Below are 14,528 nucleotides of genomic sequence, written 5' to 3'. Positions count from 1 at the left end.
ACTCCTCTCAGATCCTCCTCGCCTCCTCCAGTACCCACCACCTCCCCTTTTTTCTCTCTTCAGAAACCAGGCAAAAAGCAAAACAAACCAAAACCAAAACCAGAACTTTTAAAAAGAAAAAACACAGCACACACACACACACACACACACACACACACACACACACACACACACAGAAATCATAAAAACAAAGTGAGTTTCTTGCTTGTGAGTGAATCTTTTATGTGCGTAGTTGGCAAGATTTGATGATTATTTTCTAATTTTACTTGCTATTTGCTAGGAATTACTCTGGAATATTTTCTGGGAGAGAACGCATTAGATTTTGTTTATATTTTACAAAGTTTTCTCTGTTATATGCATGCTTGCCTAAAAGCTCAGTTGGGTACAGAAGTTTCCACTGAATGTAATTCCCCTTTAGTGTTTGGGGAGCATGTTTGTGTGTTTTCCCTAAGAAAGGTGATGCCATTGTGATTCCTGACCCATTGGGTAACACCTGCTTTGTTTGATACTTTTCTGACTAGAAGCTTTTGGATCTTTTCTAGATACTGTGTGATCATTCTGTTATTCTTCATGGATATTTTATTTTTTATTTCATTTTATTGATTAGGAAATGAGGAGAGAAATTAAACAGACTGCAGTGTAAGATGAATCTTAAAAGGTCTTATTAATAAAAACCCAGAGCCAGATATTGGGGTGAAAGCCGAGAGATCAGGGAATAGGACAAGCCACAGCCAACCTCACCTCACCAACTCCTCAGCTTCCAAAGATACCTACTTCCTGTATACCCAAGCCTATACGCCTTTCTGTTCTGCCATCTCGTTTCCTGTCTCTGCCCAGCTACATCACTTCCTCTTTCTTCCCAGTTCTGTAACTTCCTGTCTGTCTGTACAGACCTCCAGCCAGACCTTTATGGTGAACTAGTGTTGGAATTTAAGGTGTGTACCACCACACCTGGCTCAGTTCCCAGTTTGGCCTTGAACTCACAGAGATTCAGATGGATCTCTGCATCCCGAATGCTAGGATTAAAGGTGTGTGCTACCATTGCCTGACTTCTATGTTTACTATAGTGGCTAGCTTTTTCCTCTGATCCTCAGATAAGCTTTATTAGTGTGCACAATATATTGGGGGACACAATATATCACTACACTGCAGTCACACAGTTAACTACTGGAAGCAACATTCAAACAAAATCTAATTCAAGATTGTGTGTGCTTTATATTATATCATATGACAGTTAATGTTTTAGGGGACTTTTATTGAACATTTAATCTGATTACTCTGATTATGCCAGTGATTCATTTTGGATTTTATCCCCCCGCCAACTCCTAGGGCAGTTTCTTCTCTGAAGAATTACACTTGTGCATAAGAAAGGCATCAAATTTTCATTCTCATAGAAAATACTTCCACCTGATAATAGTTACTTGTTAATTCTTTACAAGCCAATGACAATGTGAACTAAGATAAATAAAACATTCTTAAAATACTCTACTATTTCAAATACCAATCATTCTATGTATTCTAACAGAATTCTCTTTTAAACAAAATGTCTGAATCACCATAGATGTTTTCTTTATGTTTGTATGTTCCATGTTCAATAATGTCTTAAAATTGGTTCCCAAAGCATTGCTAAATATAACTTATTTCTTATAAGGAGTGCTAAACCTCTCTTCTATTTCTTCCAGCTATTTATGTTAAACATGATATTAAATCACTAAAGATATTCCAAAGAAAATCAGTAGTTCAGAATGGCTGCTACCTGAACATGTAAAGAGGATTTTATTTTAACAAGATGTAACACTGTCCTTTTACAAATAGCAAAGTAGTAAAATTAAACTTGATTACAATTGTGCTTAAATAATATTCTGACTACTTTTACTAAAGACCAAAGTTATCACCTAATTATATACCCTAATTTTTTATGTACATGATGTATATTCCCATGAAAACAAATATGAAATGAAATAGTTTCCTGTATGGTTTTTTGCTGTGAAATAATGCTTTTGTATACTGGTTTAATAAAATGCTGATTGGCCAGTAGCCAGGCAGGAAGTAGAGTTGGGGTAAACAGACAAGGAGAATTCTAGGAGAAAGAAGGCTGAGTGAGGAAATGCCAGTCTGCTATCCATGGAGCAGCATGTAATGGCACACAGGTAAAGCCACAGAACACATGGCGACATATAGATTAACAGAAATGGGCTGAACTTAAGTGTAAGAGCTAGTCAATGGTAGGCCTGAGCTAATGACTGAGCAGTTTTAATTAATATAAGCCTCTGTGTGTTTACTTGGGTCTGAGTGCTGTGGACCGAGTGGGACACAGAAAAACTTTCCATAGCATGAATCTTAAAAGATCTTATTAATTAAAATCAAACCTGAGCCAGGTATTGGGGTGAGCACTGGAAGATCAGAGAGACAGAACAAGCCACAGCTAACCTCACCTGGCCAACTTCTCAGCTGATCTTGTTTCCTCAGACTGGAAGCCTCTATGTCCTCATATCCGAATGGCTCTCAGCTGAACTGTGCTGCTCAAAACCTAAAAGCTTAACCAGCCAAATGCTTCTAGTTTCTGGTCCTCACACCTTATATACCTTTCCTTTCTACCATCACTCCCTGGGATTAAAGACTCGCTTTCTGGGATTAAAGGCATGAGTCACCATGCTTGGCTGTATCCTTGAACAGATGGATTTCTGCCTCTGGAATGCTAGGATTAAAGGCATGTGCTACCACTGCCTATCCTAAGTATCTAGTGTCTTTTCTGTTCTCTGACCCCAGATAAGTTTATTAGGGTACACAATATTTTGGGGAACACAATACCACCACAACTTTCAGATACAGTTTTTAGATTAAAAGATTCAGAAGTACAGACATACTTAAGGGAAAGAGTCAAAGTACATATCTAAACCCAGCAAGTCATTAATCATATTTCTTTTATTACTATGTTCTAGAATATTCACTTAATCTTATATTTAGTTCATTATAGTCAACAGATAGACTTATAAATCCATTATTAAAGAACTGGGGTTTTTATGCTATCCATTGTAGATTACTATGTGCCTTTCCAACCTTCCTCCTCAAGAATATGGCATACAGTACCCATGCACACATGCTTATAGGCATGTGTACACACATACATACATACACACTCAACACACACACAACCATAAAGTTAATCATTAACTCAGCTCTGATCTCTCAGTATTTCTAAAAATGTATTACTGAAAAAATTTTAAGTTCGTGTCTCAAAGTGTGTTTCATGGGATGATTATTAATGTCAGAGAAAAATAAGTAAGGGAAGGACCTAGCCCGTTAACATCTGGGTGGTTTTAATTGCACAGTTTTAACGACTTTAATATGTTATAATATGTCATTACATTCTTTAGAGTAAAAGTAAGCTACCACATAAAATATCCCAAGACTAATTATATGGGGAGCTTGTTTTAACAGAAGCCTATTTTTTCTAGATATGAGTTGGAAATTAGGAGACATTGCTTTATAGTCTTATAGCACATCATTCTAGCTGTAACAAACTTAAACAAACATGTGAATTTGAATAGGTGATTTCCATAAAAGCCTAGGTTTATGGAGAAGGAGTTTATGTAGAAAAAGGTATAAAATTAAACTAGATTTTCTATACAGAAACCAGGAAAATAAATCTAAGATACTTTTTGTAATAAATTACTCCATCTCTGTAGTTTTCTCTGTGAACCATTTCTTTTTTTTTTTTTTTTGGTTTTTCGAGACAGGGTTTCTCTGTGTAGCTTTGCGCCTTTCCTGGGACTCACTTGGTAGCCCAGGCTGGCCTCGAACTCACAGAGATCCGCCTGGCTCTGCCTCCCGAGTGCTGGGATTAAAGGCGTGCGCCACCACCGCCCGGCTGTGAACCATTTCTTAAAAATACATTTTTTTTTTCTTTTCCTCAAATGAAGTATTACTGTCTTCTCACTGCAGGCCTATCCCAGTAGGAAGTAGAGGTCTCCTCTTGAGATGATTTAAAACCAGTGTAGTAAACTAACATTGTTTTTCAGTTATTCCATAAGCTTGGTGTCAATTAAGGTATGGCTATGACAATTATCCTAATCTCATCATTGCACACGTATTAAAATGTGACACTGTACTCCTAAATAGGTACAATTATTAGGTATCAACCAAAGTTTTTAAAAATGTTTTTTAAAACTTGTATTTTAACATCAGTTGCTCATCTATTATTAGTGTTTAAAACAAACAAACAAACAAACAAAAACATTCAAAATGCAAGACAGAGCATCATTATTGATCCAAACAATATTAAAAGTCTAATAAAGCAATAATATTATGAAAAAGTCTATACTCACTAATTTGGCAACCCACATTTTTAATTACCAAAATTAAACAAGGACAAATAGTATGAATAAGGCTTCCTGTATCAATTAAAGAAATTGAATTAATAATCAATAACCTTCCAAATAGAAAACACCAAGCCCAGACAAATTCACTGATGAATTCCCCTAAACAATAAAAAAGAAACTATAACAACTGTCTAAACACACTTTCAACACTTAAAAGCAGTGGGAATATTTCATATATTTCTTCTTCCATATATAATCATAAAACCCTAACTATAAAGCCAGGCAAAGGCATTTTGAGAAAGAAAACTACACACTAATCTCTTTCATCAATACATGAAAAAAATCATCAAAAATATCAGCAAATTAACTAAATATGTATAAAACAAATTATATACCATGAAAAAGTAATGGTTGCTCCAAGACCAAAAAGGAGACAAAATATGATCCCAATAGGTAGAATAAAAACACTTGACAAAATCCATTATGCCTTTATGATAAAACTCAACAAACTAAGGATGTAGGGGTCCTCAATTTAATAAGAAGCATTTCTAGAGTTATTCTACAGCTTACATGACACTTAGTGACAAGACTTGATGTTTTTCCCTCTTAGATCAAAGACAAAGGACTCCTGTCTTCCCATCTCTATTTCACACTATTCTTGAAGTGATGGGTAATGAAATAAAGAAAGTAAGGAAAGGCCTTACTATTGAGGAAGGAATACAGCTGTCTTTTCACAAATGGAATGACAACTCATGTACAATATCCCAAGAACTGACAAAAAAAATATCTTTCAAATGAATTAGCAATTACAGGACAGCTGCAGGATGTCAGGGTAAAATATAAAAGCCAATATCTTTTTTTTTTAAGAATCTTTATTTTTCCCATGCTTTATTTGTTTGTTTGTTTGTTTGTTTTTTGTTTATTTACATCCCAACTGCAGTTTTTCCTCCCTCCTCTCCTCCCAGTCCTTCCCCTGCTAACTCCCCTCTGCACCCCCATCCACTCCTCCTCCATTTCTATTCAGAAAAAGACAGGACTCCCATGGATAGAGACAAAACATGGCATATCAAGTTTCAGTAAGACTAAGCACCTTATTATATATTATTATATGTACAAACACTCTTGTATTAAGGCTAAGACAGGCAACCCAGTATAAGGAATAGGGTCCCAAAGGCCAAGAAAAGAGTCAGAGACAGCCCCTGCTCCCACTGTTAGGGGTCCCATGAGAAGATCAAGATACACAACTGTCAGGTATATGCAGAGGGCCTAGGTCAGTCCCATGTAGGCTCCCTGGTTGTCATTTCAGTCTCTGTGAGCTCCTGTGAGCCCAGGTTAGTTGATTCTGTGGGTTTTCTTGTAGTGTTCCTAATGCCTCTAGCTCCTATGATCCTTTCTCCTTCTCTTCAGCAGGATTCCCCAAGCATGGCCTAATGTTTGAGTGTGGGTCTCTGCCATCTGTTTTAAGCAGTCACTGGATGAAGCCTCTCTGATGACTATTGGGCTAGACAATTCTGCTATGAATATAGCAGAATATCATTAGGCATTATTACATTGAATTTTTTTCTCCAGTCATGTTTGGTTCTATTCTAGGTCTCTGAGCCATCTAACCTCTGAGTCCTAGGGTTCAGCAGTGTCATGGGTAGGTTCAGCCTCATGGCATGAGTCTCAAGGTGGACCAGTAATTGGATGGACATTCCCACAATCTCTTCACTACCGTTACCCCGGTACATCCCAGCAGGACAGACTAGGTCAAACATTATGTGGCTGGGTTGCTGTTCGAATCCCTCCACTGGTAGGCTTGCCTGGTCACAGAAGATGGCCAGTTCAGGCTATGTATCCCCTATTGCTAGGAATCTTAGCTGGGGTCATCCTAGATTACTGGGAGCTTCCCTTGCACAGGTTTGTACTTGACCCTGAAATGATTGTAACACAAATCTTAAAAGGTCTTATAATAAAACACCCAGAGCCAGATATTGGGGTGAAAGCTGAAAGATCAGAGAAATAGAACAAACCAGTTACATTCTTATCTCTATGAAATCCTCAGCCTCAAGGGAGTGAGTTCCTGTTTCTTCACACCTTATATACCTTTTTCTGCCCTGCCATCTTACTTCCTGGGATTAAAGGCATGTGTGCTTCCCAAGCAAATGCATGAGATCACAAGTGTTGGGATTAAATATGTGTGCCACCATTCCCGGCTATGTTCCCAGTGTGGCTTTGAACTCACAAAGATCTGGGACACTGTCTCCTGAGTGATAGGTTTAAGGGTGTGTGCCATCACTGTCTGGCCTCTATTTCTAATCTAGTGGTGCTGGAGCTGAGAGTCCTTACATCTTGACAGTCAGCAACAGGAAGTTGACTGACTGACAGTCACACTGAATGATGCTTGAGAAAAAGACCTCAAAGCCCATCCCCACAGTGGCACACTTCCAACAGAAGGTGTGGCCCAGATTAAAGAGGTGCCCTCCAGCCTTGAGATCTGAATTAAAGGTGTGTGTCATCCAGCTTCCTTGACAAGACTGCACTTCCTCTGACAAGGCCACACCTCCTAATAATGCCACTCCCTATGAGTTTATGGGGGCCAAATAAATAGAAACTACCACAGTAGTTAAAGTGATATTCCACAACAGAGTGGGAAAAAAATCTGTTCATTTTTATCATAAGCTTATTTCCATGGTATTCACAAGGACTCTGACAAGCCACAGTTGCAACTTGGAAAACTTGGATATTACACTTCCAGAACGAGAACTTTGGGGGACACTCAGCAATACTGCAGTAGAATATCTGGGTGGCTTTGGACTTTAAATCTCATGTACAACACCAATGGCTTAAATTGGGACTTTCTTTAAAATGGTGCTATTGGAAGTGATGCTATTAGGAGATGAAAAGAAAAGCTATGGGCAGGAGTAAAATCATTATTATTATTATTATTATTATTAACATAGTTTTTTGATTCTTTGGGAATTTGACAACATGCACACAAACCCCCTCATTTTCCAGTCCCTCCATATCCACCACTCACCCTCCTAGGGAAAATCTTAAAAATATCAATTAAAAACAAACAAACAAAAAAGGCCACTTTACTCTTGTATCCTTCCTGAGTCTCCAACACCTCTTCATTCATCTTAGTAGTATTGGGATCTATGATATGTCACACGGTATACCCTTTTAGCCACTCAGCTTTACTTACAAATGTTCATTGCAATGTGCTGTTGATCTGGTTCAAGACCTCTGGCTTCTGGTACACCATCAATACTGGACCCTCATGGAAACTCCTCTCTGATATCCTGCTGTTGCCCCAAGTCATAGAGATCCTGCAGCTATAGTACAGCAGGACCAGTCCCTTCACACACTCTAACAGGTCATAGATGGGGTAGATGTCAGGGTGGGCCAACTCAAAGTCCTGGATATGGGTCTGGACTGATTTGATCAGTCTGGACCACTGGGCCTGCCGCCCTCAGATGAAGGGCAGAGCCAGCTCTTCTATGCCCATGCCGAGGGGCCAGCTCTCCTACGCCCATGGTGAAGGATGGGGCCATCTCTCCTGAGTGTAGGGCCTTCTCACTCATAAGAGGCAGGGACAGCTCTTGTGCTCCCGTGACCAGTGAGGGACGGGGCCAGCTCTCCCAGGACCAGTGAAGGGTGGTGCCCCCTCAGCATGGCCCTCAGATGTCAATACTCATGGTTTCTATGTCCCCCTGTAGTAACATAGACCACAAGGATCAACACAGACTCCAGCTACAGCAGGACAATGGATCCAGATATGGCTTTCAGCAGCAGCTTGGGCCCAGATGTCACCTTGCCCCGTGACAGTGCAGGCCACCCAGATCAGTATGGCCCCAGCAACAGCATGGCCCTAGGACACTAACATCATCTCAGGTGGCTGACCAGACCCCAGATATTCACATGGACCTTGATGGTAACAGGAGCCATGAACATCAACTCAGACCCTCTCTGCTGTAGGGCCACAGACCCAGACATAGCCCTTGGCAGCAACCCGGGCCCAGATGCCACTATCATCCCTGGTGGCAGTGTAGGCCACTGGAGTGAAATCTTTGTAAACATATCTGATAAAAGAATGGCTTGTAAACCATACAAAGAATCTTGAAGAAACTTAATAAGAAATAAAATAACATAATTAAAATCTTGGCAAAAGAGATGAATAGACCACTTACCAAAGAAGACATACAGAAGGCAAATATGCTCAGCAACTTATGCCACTAAAATTGTAAATTAAAAAAAAACAAGATCATATTGTTTCATCATATTACTATATGAAAGACTAAAATCCAAAACCCAGATAATATCAAATGCTGCCACTGGCATAGAGTGAGAGAAATTCTCTTTCATTGCTGGTGAGCATACAAAATGGTATAGCAACTTTGGAGGACAGTTTGGCAGTGATGTAAATAGATAGACTTCATACAACCCAGCGGTAACTCCCTGGTATACCAAAATGAGTTGGAAGCATGTCCATACAAAACTCTACACATAAATGCTTGTAAAACCTTAATTTATGATTATCAAAGCTTTGATGCTACCAAGATGCTATTTAGTAAGAAAATAAACTGTATATCTGCTCAATGGGACATTATTCATCAATAAATAAAATTCTGCCGTTAGGCCACAAGAACGACACGGTGGAAACTTAAGTGCATAGTACTGATTAATTGGAAGGAAAGCAAACAGAGAAGGTTATTCAAGGTACAATTACAATTATAAAATGCTCTCAAAAAATACAAAACTTAAGTAAAAAAAAAATGAAATTCTCTGCCAGGCATGCCTTTAATCCCAGTACTCAGGAGGCAGGGGCAGAAAGATCTCTGAGTTTGAGGCCAACCTGGTCTACAGAGCAAGTTCCAGGACAGCCAGGGCTACACAGAGAAACCCTGTCTCAAAGAAAAAAAGAAAGAAAGAAAGAAATTCTCAAAGAACTAAAAGAAAGTCAGAAAAAAAAATAACACCATGATTATCAGTTGACCAGAGTAAGACAGGAAAAATGGCAGGAAATGAGGGGGCAATGAAGGTATTGTGAATGATTGGTAGTGATAGATCTTCTAGAACTATGCAGCATAAGGAATGAACCCCAATGTAGTTGAATTTTTTCTTCGCAACTAGTTCCCAAATAAAGACATGGAGACTTATTATTAATTAGGAGTGCTCAGCCTTAGCTTAGGCTTGTCCCGCTGGCTCTTTTAACTTAATTTAACCTATTTCTCTTCATCTACATTTTGCCTCAGGGCTTTTTACCTTTCTTTCATTCTGTATGTCCTGCTTTTCTGCTTCCTCCATGTCTGGATATCTAGCCCCTAGAATCTCTTTGGCATCCTTTTTTCTTTCTCCTCTGAACCTAAATTTCCCTTCCTACTTAGTCTTCCTGTCTGGAAGTCCCACCTATACCTCCTCCCTTGATATTGGCTGATTAGCTTTTTATCAGACCAATCAGGTGCCTTAGGCAGGCAAGGTAAAACAGCAACATATCTTTACATAATTAAACAAATGCAGCACATCTTTGCATAGTTAAACAAATATTCCACAATACCACAGAGATAGACGTGCAGTTATATCAGTTTTGACTCATCAATTATAACTAAGATAATATTATGGGAAAGTGTTAAAACCAGAAAAGGCTGTGTGTAGCATAGGGTTGGATGGATGGAATGTGGGCAGTCTATATACTTCATGCTCATGTTTTCAGGACATTACAAGATATTCTGAATAACAAATTTGGAAGACAAATTAACATTTAGAATTATATTTTGGCCAGGAGCAGTATTTTTAGCTTTTTTTTGCCAAAAGTAATGCTCTCATCCTGAATTAAGGTATATGGTTCTGCAAGAAATAATGATAGCTCATGTCAGAAGATTGTCATAATATAATATTTATATTCTGTGCCATTCATTTACTATATGGATTTTTCATCCTGAGTGGATCCAGAATGCAACTGTGATATGGACTCATTTACTAAGTGCAGACTTTTAAAATAGCTTTTCTTCCCACAGTTTCTTTTAAATCACTTCCAATCTAAATACAATTGGAAACTATTTCAAGCTTTTATTTAAATTAATGAGTCCTGTGTCCCTCTTTCCATGGTCTTCAACTGTTGATTTAATTTATGGGAATGTACCCACTAGTTCTGGGATGTCTGCCTGGGAGATTAGGTAGTGGTTGATTTTTACTATACATACTCTATCAATTAATGATTGGCCAGAAAATTTGACATTATTTTGCTCTGCACAAAAGCCAAATGGAAGAAAAAAAACTCCAAATAACCCCAAATTGCTATCTCAAGTATCCAAGAATAATTTCAAGAAACAGTCAAATTTGTCTAGTTTGGAGTAACCCTGTGGTTCCAGCTGACTCTAAACCTGTCTTTAATCTAGTAAATCTCAACACATAGGAAGAGGTAGGCATTTGCTGTTGTTAGGTAACTTCTTAGCAATCTAAAATGCTACTCAACTTCATAACTCTCCACAGTACTTTTAGCAACACCAACTTCCTCTTTCCAACCATTGTCAACCTAAGTTATAATATATCTATATTATTCAGGGGATCTACCATGAGAATGGAATTTTTAAATGAAAACACTTTCAAAATAACATAGAATTTATTTGAAACTGCGTATATATAGATGAAAAACAGAAACACAGTTAACTAGATGCATAAGAACTCAGATCTTAAAAGATAGTTGCTTTAGGGGTAGGCAGATCACTCAGCTAATAAGGTGCCTGCCATGCACTTTATTATTTCAGCTCAGATGATGAAGCCACGAATAGTGGACAATGCTTGTCACCCCAGCCCAGTCAGCTCATTACTGAAGGTAGGACAACCAGCCTAGTTCAGTCAGTGAGACCCAGGTTCAATGAAAGACTTTCAAAAAATAAGAATGATTGAGAAAGACATTGGATGCCAACCTCAGTCCCCCATATGCATGTTCACCTGAACACACATGCATGCACACACACACATAGCATGCACCACACACAACAAAAAAGTAGTTCTTCTGATGTTAAAATAATATTGGCAATGTTTTTTAGTGAAGCAGACTTCACTTCTGATTTTCTTTGTGCTGAGTTTTAAGTGAACTGTTAAGAAATGGCAACTTATAATATCAGACTTTTAAACAAGAACCCAGTATTAATAAATGCTAATATTAAGAAAGTACCATCCTTACCCTCATCTGAAGATGGTAAAGGATTCCCTATCAAGTAGCACTTATGAAAGAACTACAGAGAAAACAAAAAGGAGGGAGGGGAAGAGTAGGAAAGGAGGGTGGATCCCTTCCCATCCTCACAAGACTGGGTTGTAAAATAAGGATTTCAAATGTCTCTTTTTAAATAACTGCATGAAACTACCACCCAGTTCACTTATTTGGGATCTGTTTTTTGAGTATTCAATTTTAGACATATTCAAAGCATTGGTTAGCCATGAACGTATGCTCACCTTAGAACATGTTCATGTTTCCTAAAAGAACCCCCTTGGGGTTTAGGAGTCAATCGTCTTTATCTATTTTCTTCTCTCCCATTCTGAACAGTCACTAGTTAATTTTCTGTTTGTGTTTGCCTATTTTGAATATGTGCATGTTTTTGTGGACAATATTTGTTATAATTTGTCCTGGCTGTATGCTCAGAATGGAACTGCATTGTGCAGTTACCTGTGTCTTGATGTCTCACATGTTAGAAGCTTTTCCCCTAGAGTGGCATTATTAGAAATGGTGGAAACTTTAAGACATAGAGCCTAATAGGAAATGCTGGGTCACTGAGGCCACATCTTTGAAGAGGAGAGAGATACCACCTCTTTCTCTTTAATTTTTTTAAAGAAAACGTGTGTGTGTGTGTGTGTGTGTGTGTGTGTGTGTGTGTGTGTGTGCACGTGCTCAAGCGCATGTGCACATATGTGCACCCCAACACATATATGCAAAACAACTTGAGGGAGTGAGCTCTCCTCTTCCACCATCTTGGCCCCTGGATCAAATTCATGTCATCAGGCTTGGATTACAAGGACCATTACCTACTGAGCCATGTTGCTGCTCCCCATCTCCCTTTTGAAATCTGCCCATGAGGCAGATGATTTTACCACCTGCTGTCACCATCATGTACTGCATTACCACAAGCCCACACCAATGGGGCCAATTGATCATTAACTGAATCCTTGAGAGCTTCAAAACAAGCCTTTCCTCTTTTCAAGTTTATTATCCCGGTTATTTTGTTACAATGTCAAAAAGCTAACATATAATTCTGTGTTTATTTTTATAAGGAACTGCCAAACTATTTCATAAGGACCTGCACCAATTTGTATCTTCACCAGCAAAGTATGAAGATTCCAGTTTTCCCACATTAAATCTCTTTTTTACAAATTTACTTCCTAAAAATAAAATAAATCCACATTCTAAAAAAAAACAAGCAGATGATAGGGGAGAGAAGTGAGAAGGAAGGAAGAAACAGACAGAGAGAGAGGGAGGGAGGGGGAGAGAGGGAGGGAGGGAGGGAGGGAGGGAGAGAGAGAGAAGGAAGTCATTCTGCTTACAAGTTCATTCTACTGATGGATTAGACCATTTGTAGTGAAACATAAATATTAGTTAAGTGATGTTGGACATTTTTTCTACAATTTTAACATTGTTCTCCATGGAATAATGATCCTAAATATTGTTATGATATATGAAGTGGAAAAAATGTAAGAAACAAAACAGTTTTATGCACACACATATTTTCACAAGCAAATGATCTGCAAGAAAATGCACCTAGGTAGCGACTTTTTATTTCTAACAATCATGATCACATGTCAGTTTTTGTTGTGCTAAATTTTGCTTATTTATAACTATGTTCTTAAAACCAATGACTGTGTGTACTTTCTCTCAAATTTTAAAGAGTATTATGCTCTTGAACCTCGGCACTGCAACACCAATCCTCAATCTAACCAAACACAAGCCCCAAAGATGTTTTTAAAGCTACCAGTGTCTGGGCCCTACCTTCCTGAGAATGTCCTATTTAATTGCTTTGGGGTGATTCTAATGTGAAGCTAGAGCACAGAACTCATGCCACTATACCTTCCTTTTTTGCAATCACTTACTGAGTTTTGTGAAGAGGGAAAAAGTCTTCCTACAGAATGACAGTCTCATGACGTGAGCTTAGTAGAGGTCATTTTATTTATGGTTTTCAAGGTATTATCTTTACTGGGCTACATCTGGAGACGTTTCCTTAGTATCAAGAGGCTACTTCAAGAAACATGTGACGAGGTGTCCCAAACTTTCTCCTGGCAAGTGTCATGGGAAGCTCAGCAACTTAATGTGGAAACGAAACCATCTGGCACTTAAGAAGCTCTGTACCAGAGTAAGGTGTAGTTTAAGCCCCTCTTTAAAATAAAGCTGTCTTAGGCTTAATGGATAAAATATTTAGACAATGATTTGTCATGTAGCTCTCAACTGCATGGTAATGTGGAATTCACAGGAACAATATAGGGTTGGAGGGGGAAGGAAGTAAACACAGAAGTCCTTAGTAAAAATGAGAGTCAGCACACCTTATCTATTGTCATTGCCTTCAGTGTGTGGAGAAAAATAAGACCCATTGAAGCATGTGATTCTGGATATTACAGCAAAGAAACAAATGTCTTCAACAAGACCAAAGCAAACAACTTCTTCATAGTCCAGTCATGAAGCAATGTACCTTCTTTCAATGATACTTTCAAATTTAAGATATTGGACCCCAGGCAAGAAGGTCTATTCCTAAAGGATCTGAAGATTTTTACCTTAAAACTGTGGAAGCATGTGTTCCTACATAAATCTTAGAATTCCTTTTACTCTCCATTTATTGGGGAGAGAAATGAGATAGGGAGAATGATTCGCTTTCTCTGTGACCAGGGGGAAACTATTAACGAATTTACATAGATCATCACCCAAATGCCAGATATTTTTACAGAGATTTTCATTTGTCTACAAACCAACTTTAATGAACTGCAGTTGTATACAATGCAACATGGTAAGTACAAAGGAAAGTCAAAGGTGAAGGACATTATTCAAGCTTTAGAATCTTATCTTCTAAGAAAATAAATATGCAAATGATTGCTAAGCAATGTGAAATAGGAAAATTATATGAAAGTATTGTACATTTTTTAATTCGTAAAAGAAACTAGAGAAATTATGGTCTGTCTACCACAAAATGATAATACACTTGACTTGCATAAAAGATGCAAGGATATGATTCCACACTTTTC

The sequence above is a fragment of the Peromyscus californicus genome, unplaced genomic scaffold, assembly GCF_007827085.1.
Source record: "Peromyscus californicus insignis strain IS unplaced genomic scaffold, ASM782708v3 Scaffold_20__1_contigs__length_68692818, whole genome shotgun sequence".
Taxonomy (NCBI): domain Eukaryota; kingdom Metazoa; phylum Chordata; class Mammalia; order Rodentia; family Cricetidae; genus Peromyscus; species Peromyscus californicus.
Note: the sequence above shows the minus strand (reverse complement) of the source record.